This window comes from Grampus griseus, assembly GCF_964374135.1.
Source record: "Grampus griseus genome assembly, chromosome: 2".
Lineage (NCBI taxonomy): Eukaryota > Metazoa > Chordata > Mammalia > Artiodactyla > Delphinidae > Grampus > Grampus griseus.
Window position 1 is genome coordinate 50,867,624 of NC_139018.1, and position 23,963 is coordinate 50,891,586.

Here is a 23,963-nt window from a genome sequence, read left to right on the forward strand (position 1 = left end):
CTGCCTTCTGGTGTGTGTGGCTGTTGCCTCCCCCTTCCCCCAGCTAGTTGGTTGGCCTGAGTCATCCCAGTACAGGTGCCTACAGGCTGGCTGGCAAGGGAGGGACCAGGCCCCAAGGCTACTAAGCTAGAGGGAGAATTCCAAAATGGCGCTTGCCAGCACCTGTGTCCATGTGGTAGAAAGACCTCCCCCAAATGGCTGCCATCAGTGTCTATGTCCCCAGGGTCAGCTCCAATTTCCTCCTGCCTCTTTGGGAGGCTCTCCAAGATCAGCTGGTGGGTCTGACCCAGGCTCCTTTCAAATTACTGCTTCTGCCCTGGGTCCCAGAGCATATGAGATTTTGTGTGTGCCCTTTAAGAGTGGAATCTCTATTTCCCACATCCCTCTGGGACTCCTGAAAGTAAGCCCTGCTGGCCTACAAAGCCAAAAGTTTTGGGGGCTTGTCTTCCCAGTGCAGGACTCCCAGGCTGGGGAGCCCAACGTGGGGCTTGGACCCCTCACTCCTTGGGGTGAATCTCTGCGATTGTAATTTTTTTCCCTTTTCTGGGTCGCCCACCTGGGTATAGGGGTATTAACTATACTTCAACTCTGCCCCTCCTACTGGTCTCATTGTGGTTCCTTCTTTATGTCTTTAGTTGTAGAAGATCTCTTCTGATAGATTCTGGTCTTTCTCATCAATGGTTGCTCTGTAAATAGTTATAATTTTGGTGTCCCCATGGGAGGAGGCGAGCTCAGCGTCTTCCTACTCCACCATCTTGGCCAAGCTCCTTGCGATGGGAGGATTTTAAGAGAAAACACAGGTCTTCTGTGTTTACTAATTGGCTTTACCCACCCGCCTCCCCCAAAGTAAGCTTTCTTGTATCTCTGTTACAGGGTGTAGTTGTTTTTTTTTTTAACATCTTTATTGCAGTATAATTGCTTTACAATGGTGTGTTAGTTTCTGCTTTATAACAAAGTGAATCAGCTATACATATACATATGTTCCCATATCTCTTCCCTCTTGCGTCTCCCTCCCTCCCACCCTCCCTAACCCACCCCTCTATATGGTCACAAAGCACCGAGCTGATCTCCCTGTGCTATGCGGCTGCTTCCCCCTAGCTATCTATTTTACGTTTGGTAGTATATATATGTCCATGCCTCTCTCTCGCTTTGTCACAGCTTACCCTTCCTCCTCCCCATATCCTCAAGTCCATGCTCTAGTAGGTCTGTGTCTTTATTCCCATCTTGCCCCTAGGTTCTTCATGACCTTTTTTTTTTTCTTAGATTCCATATATATGTGTTAGAGTACGGTATTTGTTTTTCTCTTTCTGACTTACTTCACTCTGTATGACAGACTCTAGGTCCATCCACCTCACTACAAATAACTCAATTTCGTTTCTTTTTATGGCTGAGTACAGGGTGTAGTTTTTTTTTTTTTTTTTTTTTTTTGCGGTACGCGGGCCTCTCACTGCTGTGGCCTCTCCCGTTGCAGAGCACAGGCTCCGGACGCGCAGGCTCAGCGGCCATGGCTCACGGGCCCAGCCGCTCCGCGGTACGTGGGATCCTCCCGGACCGGGGCACGAACCCGCGTCCCCTGCATCGGCAGGCGGACTCTTAACCACTGCGCCACCAGGGAAGCCCCCCAGGGTGTAGTTTTATAATGTGGAGCTAGGTGCTAGCCAAAGTTAGGGTTCTGCCCTCCCACAGAGACCGGGAGATGGGGGCACACTTCTTGATAATTACAGTTCAAAGAGGTGGTTCCCAGGTCCTGGAGAAAGACAGTCCTGGGTTGTAAAACTGGCCCTAGGGTTTTTAAAAGATTTACATACATCTCAAATGTGCAGAAAAAGAATTTATAATTACAGGTTTTCTAAAGGAAATGTTCTAAGAAAAGGGAAGTGAAGGCCTAGAGTGAGGAAGAACTCTGCCTAAGGTTACGTCCAACAGGGGAGAGTGTTAAGGGTGTCTTGGTCAGTGGACTTGGATGTGGAGGTTGAGGGGAAGAGAGGTCAGATGATTCTTTGGTTTCTGGCTTTGGTCTTGGATTTGTTGATGCCATTTACTGTCATAGAGAACAGAGGAGGCATAGAAGTTTGCTAAAAAAGACAAATTAAGTTTTGGATAAACTGCGTTTGCGGGGCTTGTGGGATATCCAAGTTGAGTTGGATGTCTATGACCCAGAAGAGGTGTGGATTGGAAGGTAGGTTTGGGAGTGGTGGATATATGGAGCTAGTGGTGGCTTTTGTTTGAGCTCACTGATTGTACAACTTATGTTTAGGTGAAAATAGCATTGCCCTTCCACACCCCCAGTTGAGGGAGAATCTGTGTGGATTAAACAGAATTTTGTGAAATAGTAAGATGCACCTAATAAATGCCCAATATATTTGGTTAGTTCTGTTATTATGGTTAGCAAGAAGCTAATGTAAATTAGAACATGTGAATCAAATGGTCAATGGACGACAGTTACTATAAAACTAATTTTCATTGTGTTCCAGAGGCTGTGACAGCTCAGGAACAGGGGTTATTTACCAGAAATACATTTTCCTTAGAATCAGCAAACAAATAAAAACAAATAAACAAACAAAAAACAAAGAGAGTTCTCCAGAGTTCTTTTTTTTTTGCAAGACCATGTTGCATTCAATGCAGGATTTGGACTCCCCCTGAAAGAGCAAAAGAAAAGCCCCTAATAAAATTCAAACCAAAAGTGGTTTGTTTTCGGACCAAATGGTGAAAAATGGAAAACCACATCAATCGGTCTGTTTTCTGTGACCCAGTTCCTACCTACTTTTCCTAGGGCTTTAAGGTCTGTTTCTTTGCTGGAAAAAGTTTAAAGATGCCTACAGGGTTGGGGGTGGGGTAGGGAAGGACGCAAGCCTTGTTGATGTCTTCCCCTGGGTTTTCACGGAGCTTCAGATGCACTGGGGAGCTGTGACTTAGGGGCAGGAGTTTTTTGAAACATGGGGACCATGGACAGTTTTGCACTTTTTGTGTTATGGTTGGACAACAGCAGCAGAGTTGAGTTTAGCTGTGACAGCCTGCCGCAGCTGTTAGTCCAGTAGTAGCTGTTTCTGACATTTAAATGATGAGGGATGGAGGTGTGTGGAAGGTCAAACTCTAACCTGCCTTTGACTTCAGGGACCAGTGATGCTGGAATTTGGCATTGGGATTTGTTTACTGCTAACGAAGCTTTCCTGTTATTGATACGCATTTAGATTGGTATTCCAAGAATTTTCCAAAAGCTATTCACATGCATTTTGAAGAGCCCTTTGAACATTAAATGGGTCTCACAAAAGAAGGCTTTTTATTAACTGAATGTGAAGGGGAACATGATTCAAAGGAAAAAATATGCCCTCACAGCCTTTTTGTGTGGTAAACTGCAAAGGGGAGCTCTGGGTTGGAAAATTGCGTTCACTTAAGTTTATTATGGCACAAAGACTGTAGGGTTCTTATCTTCTTCCCTGTGTTCACTGGGATCCTTGAAAAAGATAGTTTTTTTTTTTTTTTTCCTTGGCCCTGAAAAATGTCTTTTGGATTTTTGGTGTATTTTAGTGGCTGTGCCATTTCTGAAACAAGTGGTTATTGACCAGAAGTTTGTTTTCTTTCGAGTTAGTGAACAAACAAACAGAAGCACAGAGGCAGCGTTCTTCTCCAGGGGCCATTTTCTGAACTTTGCAAGCAAAATGATGAATCAGCGGGGAATAGTATAGCTCCTGGACAAGTCAAAACCAGGGAAAACCAAAAATAAAATCCCCCCAAATAAAAACAATTCTGCTGTGTGGAAGATGCTGCCCATTTTCAGTGGGAGAGGAGGTAACATCTGGAGTTTAGCTGGGAGGGAAAGCAGGCTGAGCTGGATCCTCACTGCTGGGGTCTGTCGGAAGGAAGCTGTCAGACAGCAACATGATATATTATCCTTTGCAGACAAAACAATACATGTAAAAATAAATAGCCATCAACGTTAAGATCCTGTAATGCAAGTCGACACGTGCAAGTACAAACCTCACAAACAGGTTAGTCTGCCTTGCTCCCTTGGTCTCATGTGATGATGGGAAACAGCATAGTACAGAGAGAGAGAGGGGAAGGGGGTGGGAGAAGGGGAGAGAGAGAGGGAGGGGGAGGAGAGAAAGGAAATGAAGAAATGTTGCTCTCTAATCACTCTAGGTGCCCTTGTGCAGCTGTGGTGGGTAAAGAAACTAATAGTCAAATGTTAGGGGCTTCCCTGGTGGCGCAGTGGTTGTGAGTCCGCCTGCCAATGGAGAAAACACGGGTTCGTGCCCCGGTCCGCGAAAATCCCACGTGCCGCGGAGCGGCTGGGCCTGTGAGCCATGGCCGCTGAGCCTGCGCGTCCAGAGCCTGTGCTCCGCAACGGGAGAGGCCGCAACGGGAGAGGCCACAACAGTGAGAGGCCAGCGTACCGCAAAAAAAAATAAATAAATAAAATAAAATGTCAGGCGTTTTTGGAAGATAGAGTCTATTTTAAAACAATTGACTCAGGGGATATGGTTTTGAAGTGCCAGGGCGCCTGAGACTGACTTAGAGCTTCAGTAGTTGTTTTCTTTTAGAATAAAATGAGGCAGTTTAATTTTTACCGTTGTACTGAGTAGAAGTCCTATTAACTGAAGTCTCAGTAAAATTGTTTAAAAAAGGAAAACCATTTTCAGGCAGTCTTTCCTTTTGGTCCCATAGCTGACACCCGCCGACTTTTAGTTCAGCATCATTTTGTTATTAGACTCCAAAGCCTGACCTCAAAGGACCCTTTATGATGTGTGCATTTTTGACATACACCTTACTGGTAATGGCTGTGTTAATCTCCTGAGTGGTAAGAGCCAGTTCTTTGTTCCTCGAGTTTCTAAATACCAGACGTATGTCTTCCTCTTCAAAAAAGGTGGACTATGTAATATGGAAATTCACTCCAGATGATCAATTATACAGAATGGATTTCTAAGGGATTATTTTTTTTTCCTGTTTCTGACTCATTCTATGTTTTCTGATCTGATTCCTGAAGAATATGAGCATGTAGGGGCTGGTAATAGATGCTCCAAGAAAAGAGTTCTGTGAACAAGTCAGTTTGCAGCTCTCTGACTAAACACAACCACCTGGGTGTGTGTGTGTGGGTGCATGCTTAAAGAGCAGGGCAGTTCAGAGCCTTGTCTTGTCAGTGTGCATTGGATTCTAGATGCGGTACTTTCCAAATCGATTTGGCCGTGGAACTTCTAAGGAACCCAGTTTGGATTCTGGATAGATGGATCTATTTTTCTTACGGTTTTTACAGAAGGATTGCTATAACACAATTTCCATAACCTTAGGTTGTTTATATTTGTAGCATTGCCAATGTTTTGAATAAAAGCAAAGAATCAGTAAAAATGTCAGAAAAGATTTTTTTCCAGATAATCCCAAGGCCTGGAAGGACATACACTAATTTTGTAACACTTTGTGTAAATGTTATGCTTCATATCGCTTCATATATGGGTTGGCTAATACTTTGTCTTTATTTTTAGCCAAAATTCTTAAATTCCAGCTATTCTATTTTCAGTGGCAAGGATAACTATTGAACTCTTAAAAATGCAAACAAAATGCTTTTTTTAAAAAAATTAAGAATGATATTTTTCATTGTAGACAGTACAGAAAAAGCTTAAACAACAAAATGGAAGAAATAAAAATCACCTGAAATCCTGACACCCAGAGGTAACCTCTGTTGACATTCTGCATAAATCAGAGCTGCTAACAGTAGTTTGCAGAAGTGTTTTATTTGGCTGTGTAATATTTACATTAGGGTGTCAACATATAAAAATTGGGTCTCATAGGGCTTCCCTGGTGGCACAGTGGTTTAGAGTCCGCCTGCCAATGACACAAGTTCGTTCCCTGGTCCAGGAAGATCACACATGCCGCAGAGCAGCTAAGCTTGTGTGCCACAACTACTGAGCCTGCGCTCTAGAGCCTGTGCTCTAGAGCCCGTGAGCCACAACTACTGAGCCCGCATGCCGCAACTACTGAAGCCTGCACGCCTAGAGCCCGTGCTCCACAACAAGAGAAGCTACTGCAATGAGAAGCCCGCACACCGCAACAGAGTAGCCCCTGCTCACCGCAACTAGAGAAAGCCTGCACGCAGCAACCAAGACCCAACTCAGCCAGAAATAAATAAATACAATAATTAAAAAAAAAAAATTGGGTCTCATAAACCCACATATCTTCTAGCTTCTGAAATATTGAGGATTAGTATCATGTGACCTGCATTCTGCATTCTGGCATATCAGGGCTCAGAACTGAGTAGGAGTTGCTGTCTTTAGGAAAGAACCCCCTAATCCTAGTTTATCTGCCTGTATGGTGAGATATTTGCGTTTGAAATCCCAGTTATAAGTCTTTCCAGTCTTTTCCCTCTTGGATAACAGTTAATTAAAAAAGGGACTTATCCTTTCATATTCAGGTATAAGCTTTTTCCTCTTAATACTTTAGAGACATTTTCAGATGTCATTAAATGTTCTATATCATTGCTTTTGTCTGCATAACATTCTACTCTATGGCTATACCGTACTTTATATAGCCAATCCTCTACTCTATTGGACTTTCATGTTAATTCCTTGTTTAGTCTATTAAATATACAACACAGGAGGATAAACATCCTTGTGGGAAAATCTGTGCATGTGTCCAGGATTGTTTCTTTAGGATAAAGTCCTACACTTGGAGTGGCTGAGTCGAAGACTATAAATACTTGAAAGGCTTTTGAGACTCACTGCTAAATATATGTGTTTTCACATACTTGACAATGAAGTAATCTCTTCAGAGCTTTTAATAAATTAATGGGACTTCCAATTAACACAGGACTCTTTCTCACGGATCTCCTAATAGCTCAGGACACAGTAACGTTCTGTAGAGGAGAGTCTGAGAAATTTCAAGCTGAATTGGTGGTTGTGAGAAAGTGCTAAAAGGTGGAGGACATTCAAACGAGCTGTATTTACATTACAATTCTGTTTAGCTGTCAACCAGACTTAATGTTTATGTATATTACATTATGAATTCCTATCCAAAGGAAAGTTTTCTTGAAAAGCCTGCAAACTACTCAGGGCGGGGACTGTTCTCATCCATTCTCACTCTTACTAGCATCCTGTGACCCCCTCTTTCTGCCTTCTTCCCCACCAGTGCTGCCCTTATCACCTTTGATCGTTTTTTTTTTGCTTATGTGTGGAGAAACAAGTAGCCACCCTCAATTTTTTTTTTTTTTAGACCACAAACAAACTGATAAATAAAAAGACTCACTGTAGAAATTTGGGAGAAACAGCCTGCTTTGCAGTGTAGAGCCATAAGCAAGTTAGTGTGTAGAGAGTGTTGAGGGTGAAGTCAGAGAAGAAGGCAGGAGAGGTGATCTGAGAAGACCCTGAAAGGGAGTGAGCTAGCGCCTTGTGGAGAAGAGGCTTGAGGGGGGCAAACCTGAGGAAGAGAGAAGAGTTAGAGGTCGTTGGAGTGGTTCAGGTGAAAGATAATGTGAGTCTGAGTGGTGAGGGTCTTGAACTTGAGCTTTGGTGGCAGAGGGATATGTGGGAAAACTGGAGAGGGAGGAGAAAGCACTGAGGAAGACTTTTCAAATATCTCGACCATCAGTGAGATATTAATTTATGTTTATGTATAACTTCCCAGAGGTTTTATATCCAAATACATTCATGGAAAGGGTCAAACAATTTTAAGTACACATGTTTAGGGTTAAGAGGCTCTTATGTACATAGTGGTCTTAAAGTTTTTTCAAAGTTAAAACAACTTCATTGCACAGGGAGGGAGCTCTAACCTTCAACACAGGGGAATGGGACACTTATGTAGGGGAATCTGGGATTTTAAGGTTTCATCTAGGCTTCAGCCTAGATGTCTACATCTCATTTCTCAGGAATCTTCCCACCCAAAGCTCTGACTTTGGCATAGGAAACTTGTCAGGGTTGAGAACTCAACCTTCTCTTTAGCTCTGCTATCCTTGTAACTAAGTCCTGAGACTAATTCTTAACTCCTTCTATCTTTTGGCTGCAGATAAAAATGTGTTTATACCTTATCAACTAGGATCTTTGATTTTCATAATTCACCTTAAATTAGTGATTAATTACCCTCAGCTTTTCATTGTCTTTCTCCAATATATTGATAAAACTCAGTAGTTGCCATCTGATTCCATTGTCCCTATAATAGCTACTTCTACACCTGTCAGTGCATTCCCTTCTGCCAGTATCCCATCCTGGTTCACTACAGTGAAGATTTTAACATTTGTACTCCTACCAGGGAGTATGCCAGGGGCTTCAGTCTTGCACCTTCCACCAGTGATGGGGCCTTTATCGCCAGCCAATTAGCAGGTAGACAAACTTCAAAATCCCATTTTAGATTCTGCTTTCTCAGTTGCTCCTGGCACCATGTACCTTAGGTTGTGTTTCCTGGGAAACAGATTGTGAGACAGAGATTTATATGCAGGAAGTTCACTGGGGAGTGATCTTGGGAACAATTCTTGTGAGGAAGTGAAGGAAGCAGGTTTGGCAGAGGGAGAAGATGAGCTACAACACAGACACAGCAAAGGCCTCAGCCAATTCCATGGGGAACTCTTGGTACAGGATGATGCTTCAAAGTAGTTTCAAACTGAGGCAAGGAGCCAGGCCATTGCACCCCTGCATCAACCAACTATTGGATGTGGACCATCCTCAAGGAGAGGGAATAACCTTGGATGGAGCAATTTCCTTCGGCCAAGGGCAATGTCTATGGAGGAACTCAGCTATGAGCTGTGAGCAGCCATCATTCCTGGCTGGTGAGGGAATTAGTACCTTGATCTTGATGAGGGAACTGGGACATATCATAGCAACCACTACAGTGTGATCTGAGATTGCTACTCAGATGTCCAACAGACATCAGAGGCTTAATGTATAGCCCTTGTGTTTTTTTCTCTCTAGGCCTTTCAGAGTCTTTTTTGTAAATGCTATTATAATGGATCTATGAGGTTCAGACCATAGCTCTCTTTTTTTCTTTCCTGTCTCAACCCCCACCTAATATGCCAGCAAGTCCTCCCAACAATAACTCCAAAATATATATTTTGAGTTCATTCACCTCTGCATCTCTACTGCTGCTATCTTAGTCAAGTCGCTATCGTCTCTTGCCTGTTTTACTGCAACTGCCTTCTAAGTCCTTGTTTATACTCTTATCTTCTACAATTAATTTTTCATGTGGCAACACAGTGATCTTGTAAAGATATAAATAGGACCAGGTCACGTTTTTACTTAGATACTCCATGGTTTACATTGTATTTAGAAAAAAATCTAAACTCTTTACCATGGCTTATGAGGCCCAATATGATCTGGTCCTTCCTAGTTTCTCTGACCTCATCTTTACTTCTCTCCTCTATCATGGCAGTCACTATTATGGACTACCTAATAGTCATTTCCTCCCCTTCTTAGCCACGGAATTTTGAGTTTTTTTCCATGGTGTCAATATTCCCAGTTGATATAACAAGACTAATCGAAGCCAATTATGAAAAATCCCTGCTTTCCAAGCCTACTTCCCTGCTAGATGGGTGGTTAGGTGGGGGGATGTTTATGAACCACTCAGGCCAATAATGCCAAATTGAATTTTGCTAGAGGGTTTCTGAGAAGGTTTTCTTTGTCCCTTTCTTGTTGAAAGGAGATGATACATCTAGCACACTGGTCCTTCCCCATTCTTTCTGCCATGAATATAGACATAATATCTGGAACCATAGCAGCCATCTTGTGACCATGAAGAAAAGACCTACAGAATTACAGAGACGTTGACTCAAATTATTTGGCCTCTGAACCAGTCTCTTATCTTTATCACTCAAACACTAAACTCTACCACTTCCCAGCCAGGCCTATATACTTGTTCTCCCCAAGCCTGAAACCCTTTTTTCCTGTATCATCACATGACTGGCTCCTCTTCATGCAGATAGATCTCAGCTTAGCTCCTCAAGGAGGTTGTCTCTGACCACCCAATCTCAAGTAGCACCACTCCTCCGAGCCCTGCCCAGGCACACTATCAGGAGATATATATATATATATATATATATATATATATATATATATATATATACACACACACACACATATATATATATGTATATGTATTTAAAATAGCAATTAGAATTTTGTGAAAGTATCTTATTGGTTGTCTACTTTTTAATAATCTGTCTCTCTTCACTAGAATGTGTTTCACAAGAGTAGGGATGCTGTTTGCCTTGTTCCATGGTGTTATCTCCAGCACTTAGACTAGGGCCTGGCAGGTAGTAGGTGCTAATGAATATTTGTTGAATAAATGAATAAATGACACCAAATATGAATCATATTTGGTCATTCTATTAACCTTGCTGAGCTTCATAGTTGTTTTGTTTTTGAATAGAGATCCTAAGTAGTACCATTTAGACCCACCACACAGTGCTATGAAAGTTGAAGAGGATCATGTGTGTGGAGGTTCATGGGAACAGAGACCACCGGACAGTGCAACCTCTGAGATTGTGAGCGACAGCTGCCCTTTCTCATTTCTGAGTGTCTGTGCTGTAGGTGTTGCAAATTCCCCTCTTTTATTATACTCATATATGCAGAAAAGTTATGAGCTTAGGAACCTGGGAAAGTAAAATCAAATGAATTGATCGCAGTGTTTATCGCAGCAGGCACATGGGAGCACTCTGGTTGCTATGTTTGAATGTGGCATTACTTGGTCTGGGGACTACAGAGTGAATGAGTTTGAATTTAATGTACCAAGGGTAAAGTCAACATATAGGCAGTTGCTAGCAGAGTGGAATGATAAAGGAGTGATTATCTGAGGAAAGTGATTGGGGATTTAAAAATCAGACTAATCATAATAATAAAGTCAGAGATCTGGCTTTATCAAAAGAAGGGAAAAAAAAACAGAAGGAGGCATTTGGGAAAGATGTCATTGAGTTGGTAGAAACAAGTATATAGAGGTATTTTTGACTGCTGTTTACAGAGTTGATGACAGAGGACAATTATGAAAACTAGGGAGATTATTTTTGATAATTTAAAAATGAAAGTAGACTGGGCAACATCCATCTCTCCATTGTTCTCAACAATATATAAGAGCTTAATACAGAGAACAAAGATTTAATTATCCAGATATGAACTGATGGAAATCTAAGATGGAAGAAGTAGACATAAAAAAAGGAAAAAAAAACCCCAAACACTTCTCTGATATTACAGTGGAAGGAGGACTGGACTTAGAATAAGATAGTGATTAGTTAATTCACTAAATAATATTGTTTAGGTATCTTCCATGTCTAGACATTGCTGGGTGCTGAGAATACAGTATGGTTACTACCACTAGGGAGTAACTCCAGAGGAGGCTATGGGCAAGTTAGCAAGCAATCTTAATAGAGTGTGATAATACTGGAATGAGGGAGAACAGGATGCTTTGAGAACAGCTAGAATCTGCCCTTGTGTGTGTGGGCAGGTTGGGAATATGCACTAGAGGAAGTGATGTCTAAGCTGAGACAGTAAACATGCTTAGCTGTTTTTTGCCACAGGCCTTTGTACCACCTGTTTCCTCTGCCTGGAATGCTATTCCCTCTGACCTCTGCATAGCTGACTCCTTGATAATCAGTTTAAAGGTCACCTTCTCAGAGAATTTTCCCTGAGCAGCCAATCTAAGGACATCTCACAGAAAATCTACCAAATCACTCTTTTATTTTTTTAGAGCATTTATCATTATATAGTGTTTTCTGGTATTTTTATTGTTTGTCTCTTTTTAGAATATTTGCTCCAGAGAGCCTGAACCTTGTCTGCCTTTTCCGTCACTGGATCTTCAGTGCTTTTAACAGTGCCTGATTCAGAAGAGGTGCTCAACAAATATTTCTTTTTTCTTTTATACATTTATTTATTTATTTATTTTTGACTGCGTTGGGTCTTCGTTGCTGCACGCGGGCTTTCTCTAGTTGTGGTGAGCGGAGGCTACTCTTCGTTGCCGTGCGTGGGCTTCTCACTGTGGTGGCTTCTCTTGTTGCGGAGCACGGGCTCTAGGGGCTTCAGCAGTTGTGGCTCGCAGGCTCAGTAGTTGTGGTGCACGGGCTTAGTTGCTCCACAGCATGCGGGACCTTCCTGGACCAGGGCTTGAACCTGTGTCCCCTGCATTGACAGGCAGATTCTTAACCACTGCACCATGAGGGAAGTCCCTAGGTACTCTCCCTTTTGTGTGCTTGAGGTAGAAAACAAAGTTTTAGCAGAGAACAGAAAAAACTTTATTTGGAAGCTATTACCTGATGGAAGTAATACTTATACATGTCTTTTATGTACATCAAATGGATATTCTTCTATACAGGATATCTCCACTCTAATCCTGTCCTTTCTTGCTTTTCACTGACATGGGCATCATTGTCAATACACCAGGGCTTGAAAATAAATTGTGAGTCCAGAATTGGTGGTGAGATGGGGAAGAAGCTGTGAAAATCAGGAGCAGTTTAGGGGAAGTGAAAACTCCTTCCCCAACCCAGGCTAGCTCCCAGGTAGGACCCTTCTAGTTAATGTTGATCCTCCAGCCCCATTATTTCACTTTGTAATTCAGCCTGAAATCCTGCCAGTCAGTTACTCATTTGGGTAAATAAACACCTGTTAAAAACATGCACTTATCTGCAGAAAGCATGAGTGATGTTTTCACAGGTAGAATTAATCTCTTCCTCCTCTCTGTTTTTCTGTAAGTTACCTTAATTCTGTAAGTTTACCTCTTGTTGTATAACAAATCACCCAGGGTTTAGTGGTTTAAAAACAACAGTCATTTTATTTGCTCATGATTCTGCGTGTCAGCAATTTGAGCTGGCATTAGATGAGGGGTTCTCCTGCTGGTCTCTCTGGGGACCACCCATATCGCTGCAGTTGTCTGGGGGTCTTAAGTTGGACTGGCTTCTCTCTGAGGCCTGTGGACCTATCTTCCCGCGGGCCAGCTTGAGCTTCCTCACATGGTAGCGTTGCTTTCCAAGAGGACGAGACCTCAGTCTACAAGCCCTCTTCATACTGTGGCCCAGACATCAAACAATGCCATTCTGTCTCATTCTATCGGTCAAAGTCGGTCAATGGTCAGCCAGAACTCAAGGAGTAGAATAACAGACTCCACTTATTGATGAGAGAACCTGTCTCATTCCAAAGGAGGCCTGCCTCCAGGGATGGGAGGAATTGTTGCCGCCATCTTTGCAGATAATCTACTGCAGCTTCTATGACACGTGCCTGGCTTCATCTCTAAGCTGCCTGAGAGCGGGAACTTTTACTTGATCATCCTGCACCCCAGGGACTGGGGCTTTTCACAAAGCATGTTTGATAGTCATTGGCTGAACTGAATTCATATGTAGAGAGAGATTAGCTTGAGTCCCACAAGAAGCCAAAATTTGGGTGTCTGAACATCAGGTGAAATTGGGGAACTTGGGGTAGGTTCAAAGGCTAGAAGTCAAAAGCATATTGGGGCAATAGCCTCTGGTTGTCCTTGGAGGGCAGGGAAGATCAGGCTGGAGTAAGGGTCAGGGTTGAAGTCGGGCATCAGGAAATGGGTATGAGTGGAGTTCAGTGAAGAAGCCTGAGAAGGGGTTTCAGGATCTTGGATAGGTTGATGGGTGGTTTCATGCAGTAGGGCCATCTGGGTGTGCCTATGGAACTCAGGACCATGAATTCCAGGGGTCCTCAGCTGTGACTTGAAGAGGGGTGGGCGGGTAAAGCCTGGCTGTATTTACTATTCCGCAGAATGAGGCAGGGTTCTGCTGACTATTTCAGTAGAAGCTAAAGAGGTCCTTGAAAGATCCCCTAAAATTCCGCTCACTTCCACACTTCAGCATTCCTTCTGGTTCCAACAGTTAACATTCCCTCCCTCTAAAAAGTCTCCCTTGGCCTCCCTTCTCTCCACAATGACAAAATTCTCCTCTATTTTCTTAGAGACCACATGACCCCTAATCCTCCAGAATGCACGCTTGGGTTTGTTCACATGGTGGACTCAGGATTTAAAGCACAGCAAGGAAGAGGGAAAGCCCCTATGATTTTTGTCTCTGCTGTGTCACATTTGCCAGTATCATTTCCCAGAGCAATCATATGATCGCATGAGAGGAATGTGAATAACTGATGGCCAACTTGGTTGAGTGTCTTTTGTTTCTTATACTGTGGTAGTTGCAATTTACTAATAGCAGCAGAAAAAGGCAAGCACTTTTTGAGTCTCTGCTTGTATCATGTTTGCTATTATCCTGTTGGTCAAAGCAAGCCAAATGGCCAAGCCCAGAGTCAGTGTAGATGTGACTACTGAGGGCAAAGATAGGGAAGGCACCGATTGCAGCCATTTTTGCAAACAGTCTCCCGCATTTGATATGGCCAGTGTCCTTTTCAGGATTTTAATTTGGTTCAGTATTTGTTCCATTCCACAGAAGGAAGTTCCCAAGAAGTAGCATATAATATTTTGTGATTGTATTTTTCAGTACGGCCCAAATCAGTGTATGTTTACAAGATTCATGAACAATAAAGGGAAATTTCTTATCTATACAGGTGGTGAAGTACATATTATGAGATTTTCTAAAAAAATAATTAATTTTTATTTTTGGTTGCATTGGGTCTTTGTTGCTGCACATGAGTGGGGGCTATTCTAGTTGGGGCAAGCGGGGGCTACTCTTCATCGCGGTGCACGGGCTTCTTATTGCGGTGGCTTCTCTAGCTGCAGAGCACGGGCTCTAGGTGCAGGCTTCAGTAGTTGTGGCGCATGGGCTCAGTAGTTGTGGCTCACGGGCTCTAGAGCGCAGGTTCAGTAGTTGTGGAGCACGGGCTTAGCTGCTCCGTGGACCAGGGCTCAAACCCATGTCTGCTGCATTGGCAGGTGGATTCTTGACCACTGCACCACTAGGGAAGTCCCAAACATTACGAGATTAAAAGAATGTTTTTTTCCCCAGTTTTTGTAAAGATCTTATTTGTGAGGAATTGCACATATTTTTATATTCCTTTCTCACAAAGAGTAGGCTTTCAATTCTTTGAAAACATTGCCGTTGATATTTAGTTAACATGAACATCTGTTTTTTTTTTGTTTAAGAAGCAAGAAAGGTTTTAAAGATGCTTTCACATTTACTGCTCTGTGGTATTAACAGTAATAGCTCTTACTGCTTAAAAAACCAAAAACGTGAGATCTTCTAAGTTTTTTAAAAAATTAATTAATTAATTATTTTTTTTATTTTTGGCTGTGTTGGGTCTTTGTTTCTGTGCGAGGGCTTTCTCTAGTTGCAGCAAGCGGGGACCACTCTTCATCGCAGAGGTGCACGGGCCTCTCACTATTGCGGCCTCTCTTGTTGCGGAGCACAGGCTCCAGATGCGCAGGCTCAGTAGTTGTGGCTCACGGGCCTAGTTGCTCCATGGCATGTGGGATCTTCCCAAACCAGGGCTCGAACCCGTGTCCCCTGCATTGGCAGGCAGATTCTCAACCACTGCACCACCAGGGAAGCCCAGATCTTCTAAGTTTTATACTGACAGTGCCCCATTAAGAATCTGCAGAAGAAGAAACTCATAGTGATGATATCTAAATGGAAAAAAAGAAGCAACAGGGCAAGGTGGTTGAAGAGAAATGGAAATCAATATGCAAGCAGTTTAAAAAAATATAGTCTGATGAAGAGGAGGTAAACCAAAAGAGTTATTTAAAAAACCAGCCTTGGGCTCTGTGATGGTTATGTGTCCACTTGACTAGGCCACAGGGTTCCAGATATTTGGTCAAGCACTCTTCTGGGTGTGTCTGTGCAGGTGTTTTTTTGGATGAGATTAACATTTTAATGAATAAACTGAGTAAAGCAGATCCCCCTCCTTAGGTGGGTGGGCCTTACCCAATCAGTCAATAGTCCAAGTAGAACTAAAAGTCTCACCTTTCCCTTTGTAGGAAGGAACTCCTGCCTGACAGCCTCGAGATGGGACGCCAGTTCTTTCCTGCCTTTAGACTCTAACTGAAACATGGACTCTTTTTATGTCTCAAGTCTGCAGGTTATCAGACTGGAATACACCATGGGCTCTCCAGCTTGCTGTCTGCAGATCTTGGGACGTGTCAGCCTCCATAATCTCATGAGCCAATTCCTTATAATAAACTAAACACACCACACACCCCCACACACATACGCTCACATGCACCCTACTGGTTCTGTTTCTCTGCAGAACCCTGACTACATATAGGTTAGAGGGTTAATTGGAAGGAAAATAAAAACAATAGAATTAGAAAGAAATTTTAGTGAAATTATCTCTTAATGGAGAAATTAGCAAGTGTTATGTAGAGAGAAAGCAACTGTGTCACCTTTCCCAAGGCTCTTCTACTCTAGAATTGTAGCGAGGAAGATATGAATGAAGGTGCAGTAGCCACTATTCAGTTCACTAAGTTTTATGCCAATAAATTACATAGGTTGGAAATGATAGAAGAAAGCAAATTACAGGTTGATTTTCAGGTGCTTGGCAATACCCACCACCAACGGGGGAAGGCATGCAAACAGCGGCAGTTAGTGGGGAAGCCCAGCAGGATGGATGGCGGGGTGGCTGCAGGGCAGGAGAACTAAACATATTCAGGATCAGCTTCTGCATAAATGGGAGTTGGCATGACGGTAAAATCTCCTAAATATTTCAAAGAAAATATTAACTACTCGGGAAGCCAAGCTGACTCTTGGGCTTGAGGAAATCAGGAGATAGAGAGAATTAGGAGTTCCCTTTTAAGGGTGGATATTATCTCAGAAATGGTAGCTTAAATGTTTCTGTGTCACTGTTGTTCACATTAGAAAGTGCCTTGAAAAATAGGAAATGATTACAATTTTTTTGTGTGTGTGGTTGTGGGAAAAATTGTAGAAATAACTGCTCCAGATTTAATGAAGGAGTACTTTTAAAGGCAAGTTTTGCTGCAGTGAGCACGCAGTTATGACAGAGGGCTATTTTGTTTAATTATCCTGTTTATGGGGAGTATTTGTGCCTCATATGTAAGATGAATATGGACAGACTTTACAGATTATTTTGGATGTTCGAATAAAGAAAGCTGGAGGACTACGGTGATGAGAATTTTAAAAGAATTTATATAAATGGAGTTTGGAATTCTTATAATTAAAATATTGATATCATATAAGAAATTTGTTCATATTATAGAAGACTTGGAAATTAGGGGAAAAGGCACCAACAGTCCCAAGACCTCAACTACAATCACTATGATTATTTTGATGTATTTTATTTCTCATATTAAAATGTATTTTTTTTTTTTTTTTTTGCGGTACGTGGGCCTCTCACTGTTGTGGCCTCTCCCATTGCGGAGCACAGGCTCCGGATGCGCAGGCTCAGTGGCCATGGCTCACGGGCCTAGCCGCTCCGCGGCATGTGGGATCTTCCCAGACCAGGGCACGAACCCATGTCCCTTGCATCGGCAGGCGGACTCTCAACCACTGCGCCACCAGGGAAGCCCTAAAATGTATTTTTAAGCACAGTTTTAGTTGCAGTCAACTGGCTTTTGTCACTAAACATTGTGTTATAAACATGCAACAGGGATTATAATTTAAAAATATTCAACATCCTTTTCTCTTTTTTTGCTTTAATGGGTACCCAACTTTTGTGCCTAACTTCCCTAGGCACATGATAGTCTGAGGTTGCTACAGAATAAATGCCAGGCCCCAAGCCAGAAGGCCAGATGCTTGCTGGTTGCTTACTCCATGTCTATTTCACCAGTCTTCTTTGCTAACAGAACCCTGATTTTGTCCGGGTATTGTCTTCCCTTACATGATTCAGGGGAGGGTGACCCAATCTGTGGCTTAAGAGTCAATCCTTAGTCTGCCTCATAAGATGTCCTGGTGGGGAGTCTTTTCTTGCTCTTATGAAGATACCAGAAGAGATGGACCTTTTACATCATGTCCAGCGTTGTACCTGTGGATGGCAGACCCAAGTTATGAAAGAAACCTAGGATGGTGTTGATGAGCCACTAAATCAATTACCTCTGAAACCTCTGGCTTCTTCACTGTTGAAGCACATCTGTTTTTTTATTTTATAAATTTATTTATTTATTTATTTTTGTCTGCATTGGGTCTTTGTTGCTGTGCGTGGACTTTCTCTAGTTGCGGTGAGTGGTGGCTACTCTTCATTGCAGTGCACAGGCTTCTCATTGCGGTGGCTTCTCTTGTTGCAGAGCACGGGCTCTAGGTGCATGGGCTTCAGTAGTTGTGGCACGTGGGCTCAGTAGTTGTGGCTCATGGGCTCTAGAGCACAGGCTCAGTGGTTGTGGCGCATGGGCTTAGTTGCTCTGTGGCATGTGGGGTCTTCCTGGACCAGGGCTCGAACCCATGTCCCCTGCATTGGCAGATGGATTCTTAACCACTGCACCACCAGGGAAGCCCTGTTGAAGCACATTTGAATTGGGTTTTTGATATTCAAGGATAAAGGATCCTAACTGAAAGCTGAAGGTCATATTTTGGTTTGACATTCAAAATAGAATTATGCAATAGGTCAAGAACAGTGAGAGATTGATTACATTCTTAGCTCCCCTCACTCTCTGTGTGTCCACCTCCCCCCACCCTCACGCCAGCACATCGACAAGTGAATCTGGAAGATTCAGCTCGCAGTGTTCTCCAACTGTATAGTGGAGGTATTCCTGCCAACCCCTAAGCCTTAATTGGGAATTAGAAGAAAGAAGGTATATTTTAGGGACAGTAAAGGAAAAGGTACACCTTTCTGGGCTCAGGAGACTGTGGGACTGTGGGAGGTATGAGCAGGAGAGAGAGAGAGAGAGAGAGAGAGAGAGAGAGAGAGAGAGAGAGAGAGAGAGAGGGAGGGAGGGAGGGAGAGGGAGAGAGAGGAAGAGAATGAGAGGACAAAGCATTCAGATATGAGTTTCCTGAGCTCCTTTCTCTAGGTTAGTGGTGGAGATACATTCTTCAGGGTAATCCTGAGCAGAAAGAAGGGGATTATTGCCTTTTCTCCCCTTGGCTATAGCCAGAGAGAAAAGTAGTGCAAGATGCTCCAGCAAAGGGCAGGGAGCTGAGATTAACCTTTGGGGGAATAGTTGCTATGCAGCACAGACGCTGAAACAAGATTAACCTTTGGGGGAGTAGTTGCTATGCAGCACAGATGCTGAAACAAGATTAACCTTTGGGGCAGTAGTTGCTATGCAGCACAGATACTGAAACAAGACCAGCTGGCTTGCCACAGCCCCACTCAAGGCGGAAGCTGGGATGCAGGCTAGGCCTTTGGGCTGGACGGGGACCCGGCTGAGGCTCAGAGTTCTGCAGTGGTGCACACCGAGGTGAGGCCAAATTACCCAGGGGATCCTAATGCACTGAAGTAAGAGAGACCAGGCTGCGTGTTATACCAGGGGCAGATCTCATCCATGAATGCAAGCAGGGCAGCGTAGAGAGCAGAGGAGGCGAGGCAGCAGTTAAGGAAGGTCCAGCCAAGGCTAGGGGCCCCATTTGCTCCCTTCATTGCCACCATATACCCCAGTCCATTCCCTTATAGAGAGGAACAGGCTGGCTGAGAGAACAAGAAATTTTATCCAAGAAAGCCTGAATAAAACCTGAAGGGAATATTATCATTGTTATTATTAAATTATTACGTTGGACAAAATCTCAGAACTGGACAGAATAGAAAAAAGTCATTTTTTTTCTCATTTTAATCTATGAGTGGGAGTTCAGTAAGATGACCAAATTAATTGTAGACAAAATAAGGATATTGCGTTTTCTCTGTATTTCAAAACGAAAGTGTGAGTTAACTTATTTTTTTTCTGTGCTTCAGCATAGCCTTCATCACTGCAGTTTATAACAGTAGCACCATAGTCCATTGATGTTATATTTTATGATAAATTTTAATGACTCCCAAGCATTTAGGTTAATGTAAATGATACGATGACAGACATCTTTGAGCATACAGATTTTTCTGCATTTTGGATTATTTCTTGAATTTGATTTCTGCAATGGGTTTGCCTTTTGCAACAGAACGATCATTTTGTTTTTATGCCGAGTTACTCTCCATAAAAGCAATTCTAATTTACATGGCTACGAGCACCAAAGTATCAGTTTCACATCTTCTCTGGTATTTAATATTGTTAAATATATTTTTTTAATATAGTAAATGAAAAACGTTGGTGTCATCTTAATTTGTATTTCTTACTAGGTCAGTAGAATATATATTTAAAAAAATTCATTTTCATTTGTAGTGATTATTTAATGCTTTTAATTTATTATTTCCTGAAATGCAATATCAAACATTTTGTAACTTTAGAAAGCAATGCTTGTTTACTATAAATTAGTTAGTAGATTCAACCTTAGTACCGTGCACCTGTTGGAGGACTTTAAGAAGGACGGCAAACGGGTAGAGCTTTTCAGAAGCCCATGGTGCAGCTCTGTTTGGGGAGGGTTCATTTGGGCTTGTTCTAAAGCCCATCCATGAGCTTTAGAACATTTCTATCCTGAGTTGCCCTGGTAGCCTGGCACCGTATTCTCAGTTTTAAGTTTCCTGGCCACAACTTAGAAGAAGGAAGTTTTATAAAACAAACAGTATAAGCTCCCAGTCTTGAAAGTCATCCAACAGCCGATATTGTAAAGATTCATGGCTTTGATCTCTTTTCCTTTGCTTCTTTGCCTGCAATGAGTGTGTCCCAGCAGGCGTGGGCTGCTTATTTGACCTGCTCTGTGGGCTACTGTTCTTCTTATCACATCACACCACACGGTGTGTGAGGTGCCTGTGTCATCCGACAGAGTGTCAGCACTCTCCTTTGGAAGTCAGCATCTGAGGAGACTGTAGGGAAGTCACAAGGGTGACTGAAACCTCTCCCTAACCCTGCCATCCTTCTCAACTTTCCACAAATAGTGTGATGTGACCTGTCCCCACTTATCTCAGCGACCCTCAGTTCTCTCTCATTGGACAGTGGCAAGAAAATAAAGTTGCTGTCAGTGCTTGCCATCCAGGGAGCTTACCTCCAGCTTCTTCTGGGACAAATCTGCCCTGGGAAAGACCATCCAGATCCCCAGGTACTCAGTGCTGAAGGGAGAGATCAGAGGTCCAAGTTTTGTGTCGAGTTAAACTGGGCTACATATGGGAATATTGAAGTTTATCAGATAAAACAAATTCTAAAACAATCTTATAATGTTAAGGAAGAAAGTGACAACAGAAGGAAAAAGAACCTTTATCCCACCTAACAGAGCTATTTTAATTAGTGTATATTCCAGGTCTTCTTTTTGGCCAACTTTTATAAATGTGAATTATAATATACACAGAACCTTGCAGCTTGCATTTTTGTTTCTGTGTCTATACAAACAAGCTTTCATGCTGTTACGCAGTGTGTTACGCAGATGTGGGTGAGTTCACAGATCTGACATCGTGACCCAGCTGTGGCCAATGTGATGTGACACGGGTCTGCTGGGTGTGCTTTTAGGAAAGTGGAGATGCAGAGGAAGAGCCAGGCCTTCTTCTGCAGGGCACAGTTGTGTTTGCAAGTGGTGCTAGTTACTGAAAAACCATCTTGTTACCACGAGGCCAACTGCAAAGCCAGCAAACACACTGAAGATGGCAACTATTTCCTAAGCAGTGTTGTGTCCAAGATGTGCTGCTGTGATTAAAACGAACACACAATGGTCCCCTCTTTCCCGAATGTTACAATCTACTGGCAAGACAAAGAGTCCCAGAGAATGATAATACAAAGCCAGTGTGACGCTTCCTTTAGTGCTGTTATTATTGATTGGTGCATGGAAATAAAATTTTCCAATGCTTTGCCATTAGCAGTTCTAGGTTAGTTAGAGCCACCTCTCTGATCTGATTGGGTCACCACATATCACTGGCTTAGTCATCTACTTATTTGTAGAATGAGGAAGCTGTGATATTTGAGCTCTAAATCTCTTATTATTATTATTATTATTATTATTTGCGGTACGCGGGCCTCTCACTGCTGTGGCCTCTCCCGTTGTGGAGCACAGGCTCCGGACGCGCAGGCCCAGCGGCCATGGCTCGCGGGCCCAGCCGCTCCGCGGCATGTGGGATCTTCCCAGACCGGGGCACGAACCCATGTCCCCTGCATCGGCAGGCAGATTCTTTTAATTATTAATAAAATAGTATATTTCTCCCAGACTGGTAATAATAACCTGGCATGTGAACAATTGAATGATTGACTCCCCAGAGGTTTTTTTTTGGGGGGGGTGTTGTTTTTTGAGTGAGTCAGGAAATTATATAAATGTAAAACAGAACAATGAGAGAAAAAATGTAAGGTACACAGATGTTTGGTAGGCAGGTGGAATTAGATATACTTTGCGAATTGATAGAACAAAAAACCAGCCAATTTTATTTTGGATTATAAAAATAAGGTAGACAATGTGTTTGGTAATAGAAAAATCATGTGTCTGGGAAGAGATAGGAATTGGAGCGTGTCCTGACTGACATCTTTAGCATAGTGAAGGGCACAGAGCTAATTGATCATCTTCGTTTTGTGTTCCCTCCCATCAGTTCAGTAGGTCAGTGGCACTGCTTGGATGGTGAGTCGGAGCAAATGAAAGGAAAACTATTTCTACTCTGGGTTCTCAGCACATAGATTTGTTGTCCCTGTATTTATTTCAGCAACAAACATAGAACCCAGACTCAAAATGACAAGTTTACAAGCCAAGCAGGGCCTATAGTTGAACACATACCCCAGGATAATGAAATTTCCTCCTAGAAACCAGCTGTTACCCAGAAGGTTAAGGAAGAAAACCTCTGTGCAGCATTGTCTAGTTGGCTGGATACACACGTTAGATGTATAAACATGGCTTTGACCTACTCTAGTTTCAGATCTTTTGATGTATCAGCTGTTGTAAGACTATCCCAAATTGCCTGACCTTGCTTTGAAAACACTGCATTCCTCAAATTACTTATTGGTAATTTATTAGAATAAAGAAAGTAAACCAATCAAACACTCACCATAAAAGCAGAATCAGAAGGAAGAGAATTTAAACTTACATTTGAAGACAGCCTTCCCTCTGTGGTGGCATGGTGGCACTTATCAGGTCAGATACTACTCTGCACTGAGGTATATTTCTTTTTTGGTGGAAAGCTTGGAAGCTGATGACTGACATTTGGAAGATTTCCCTGATTGAATGTTTTATGATGAGCCCTAACGAAACCCTGCTGCTCTCTGGCAAAATGGAGGGTCTTTCCCTCTACAGAGCTGTTAGAATGTTTAAGCCCTTTTAGGACACAATATATTGACCAATGAAATTTGTGCTTCAGTTATGATTGGGTTAAGAGTGAGCTTGAGTGCTCATCTGGATTGGAAACATGAAGACAGACTGAATTTAAATCACTGGATGTGACCAGAGATGAACAAAATGACAACATTTAAAGTACCATGGAGAAAGCATCTTGCTCTATGCCAACACTGCCGTACATTTTCGAGTTGCCCTGAAAAAGTAGCCTTTTTCATTTAAAGAAAGCAAATGCAAAGACATGTGAAACAAAACAAAATGTTAAAATAAATGCTAATCAGAAAAATAATGCTTCAAGGCCAAAAAAAAAGCTCTCTAAATTATGGCCACATTTATGGAAACAGTGTTTTGTTTAGTCTCTGTACTCACTAAAAAACAAAACAATATAAAACAGAACTTATTTTTTTCGAATTATAAAAATAACTCATGCCTGTATAAAATTTATATTACACAAATACATAATGGAGGAATGAAAATACCTCACAGTGCTCCCCTCGAAAGTAATCGTGATTGTCAATTTGCTGTGTATTCCTTCATAATTTATTATTATGTATTCTTTTAACACTTTGTTTTTCAACATATATGTTTATTTTCTTTGTTTTATCTTTTGTTCAACTCTCAATTTTTTTCATTTAATTCTTCTTTTTAATGGCTGAAACTATTTCATGGTAAGTGGTCTGTCAGTTTTGGTAGCCTATATGAAATTGTTTGTTTGCTTTTAAAAATAAAACAGGTGAGAGAATTTATGGAAATATGGAGGTAAGTTCACGGGTCTAGGAAGAATAGTCTACAATGCAATGTCCTCTTTCTCATTGCCCTTTGTGTTCCAACCTGGTTT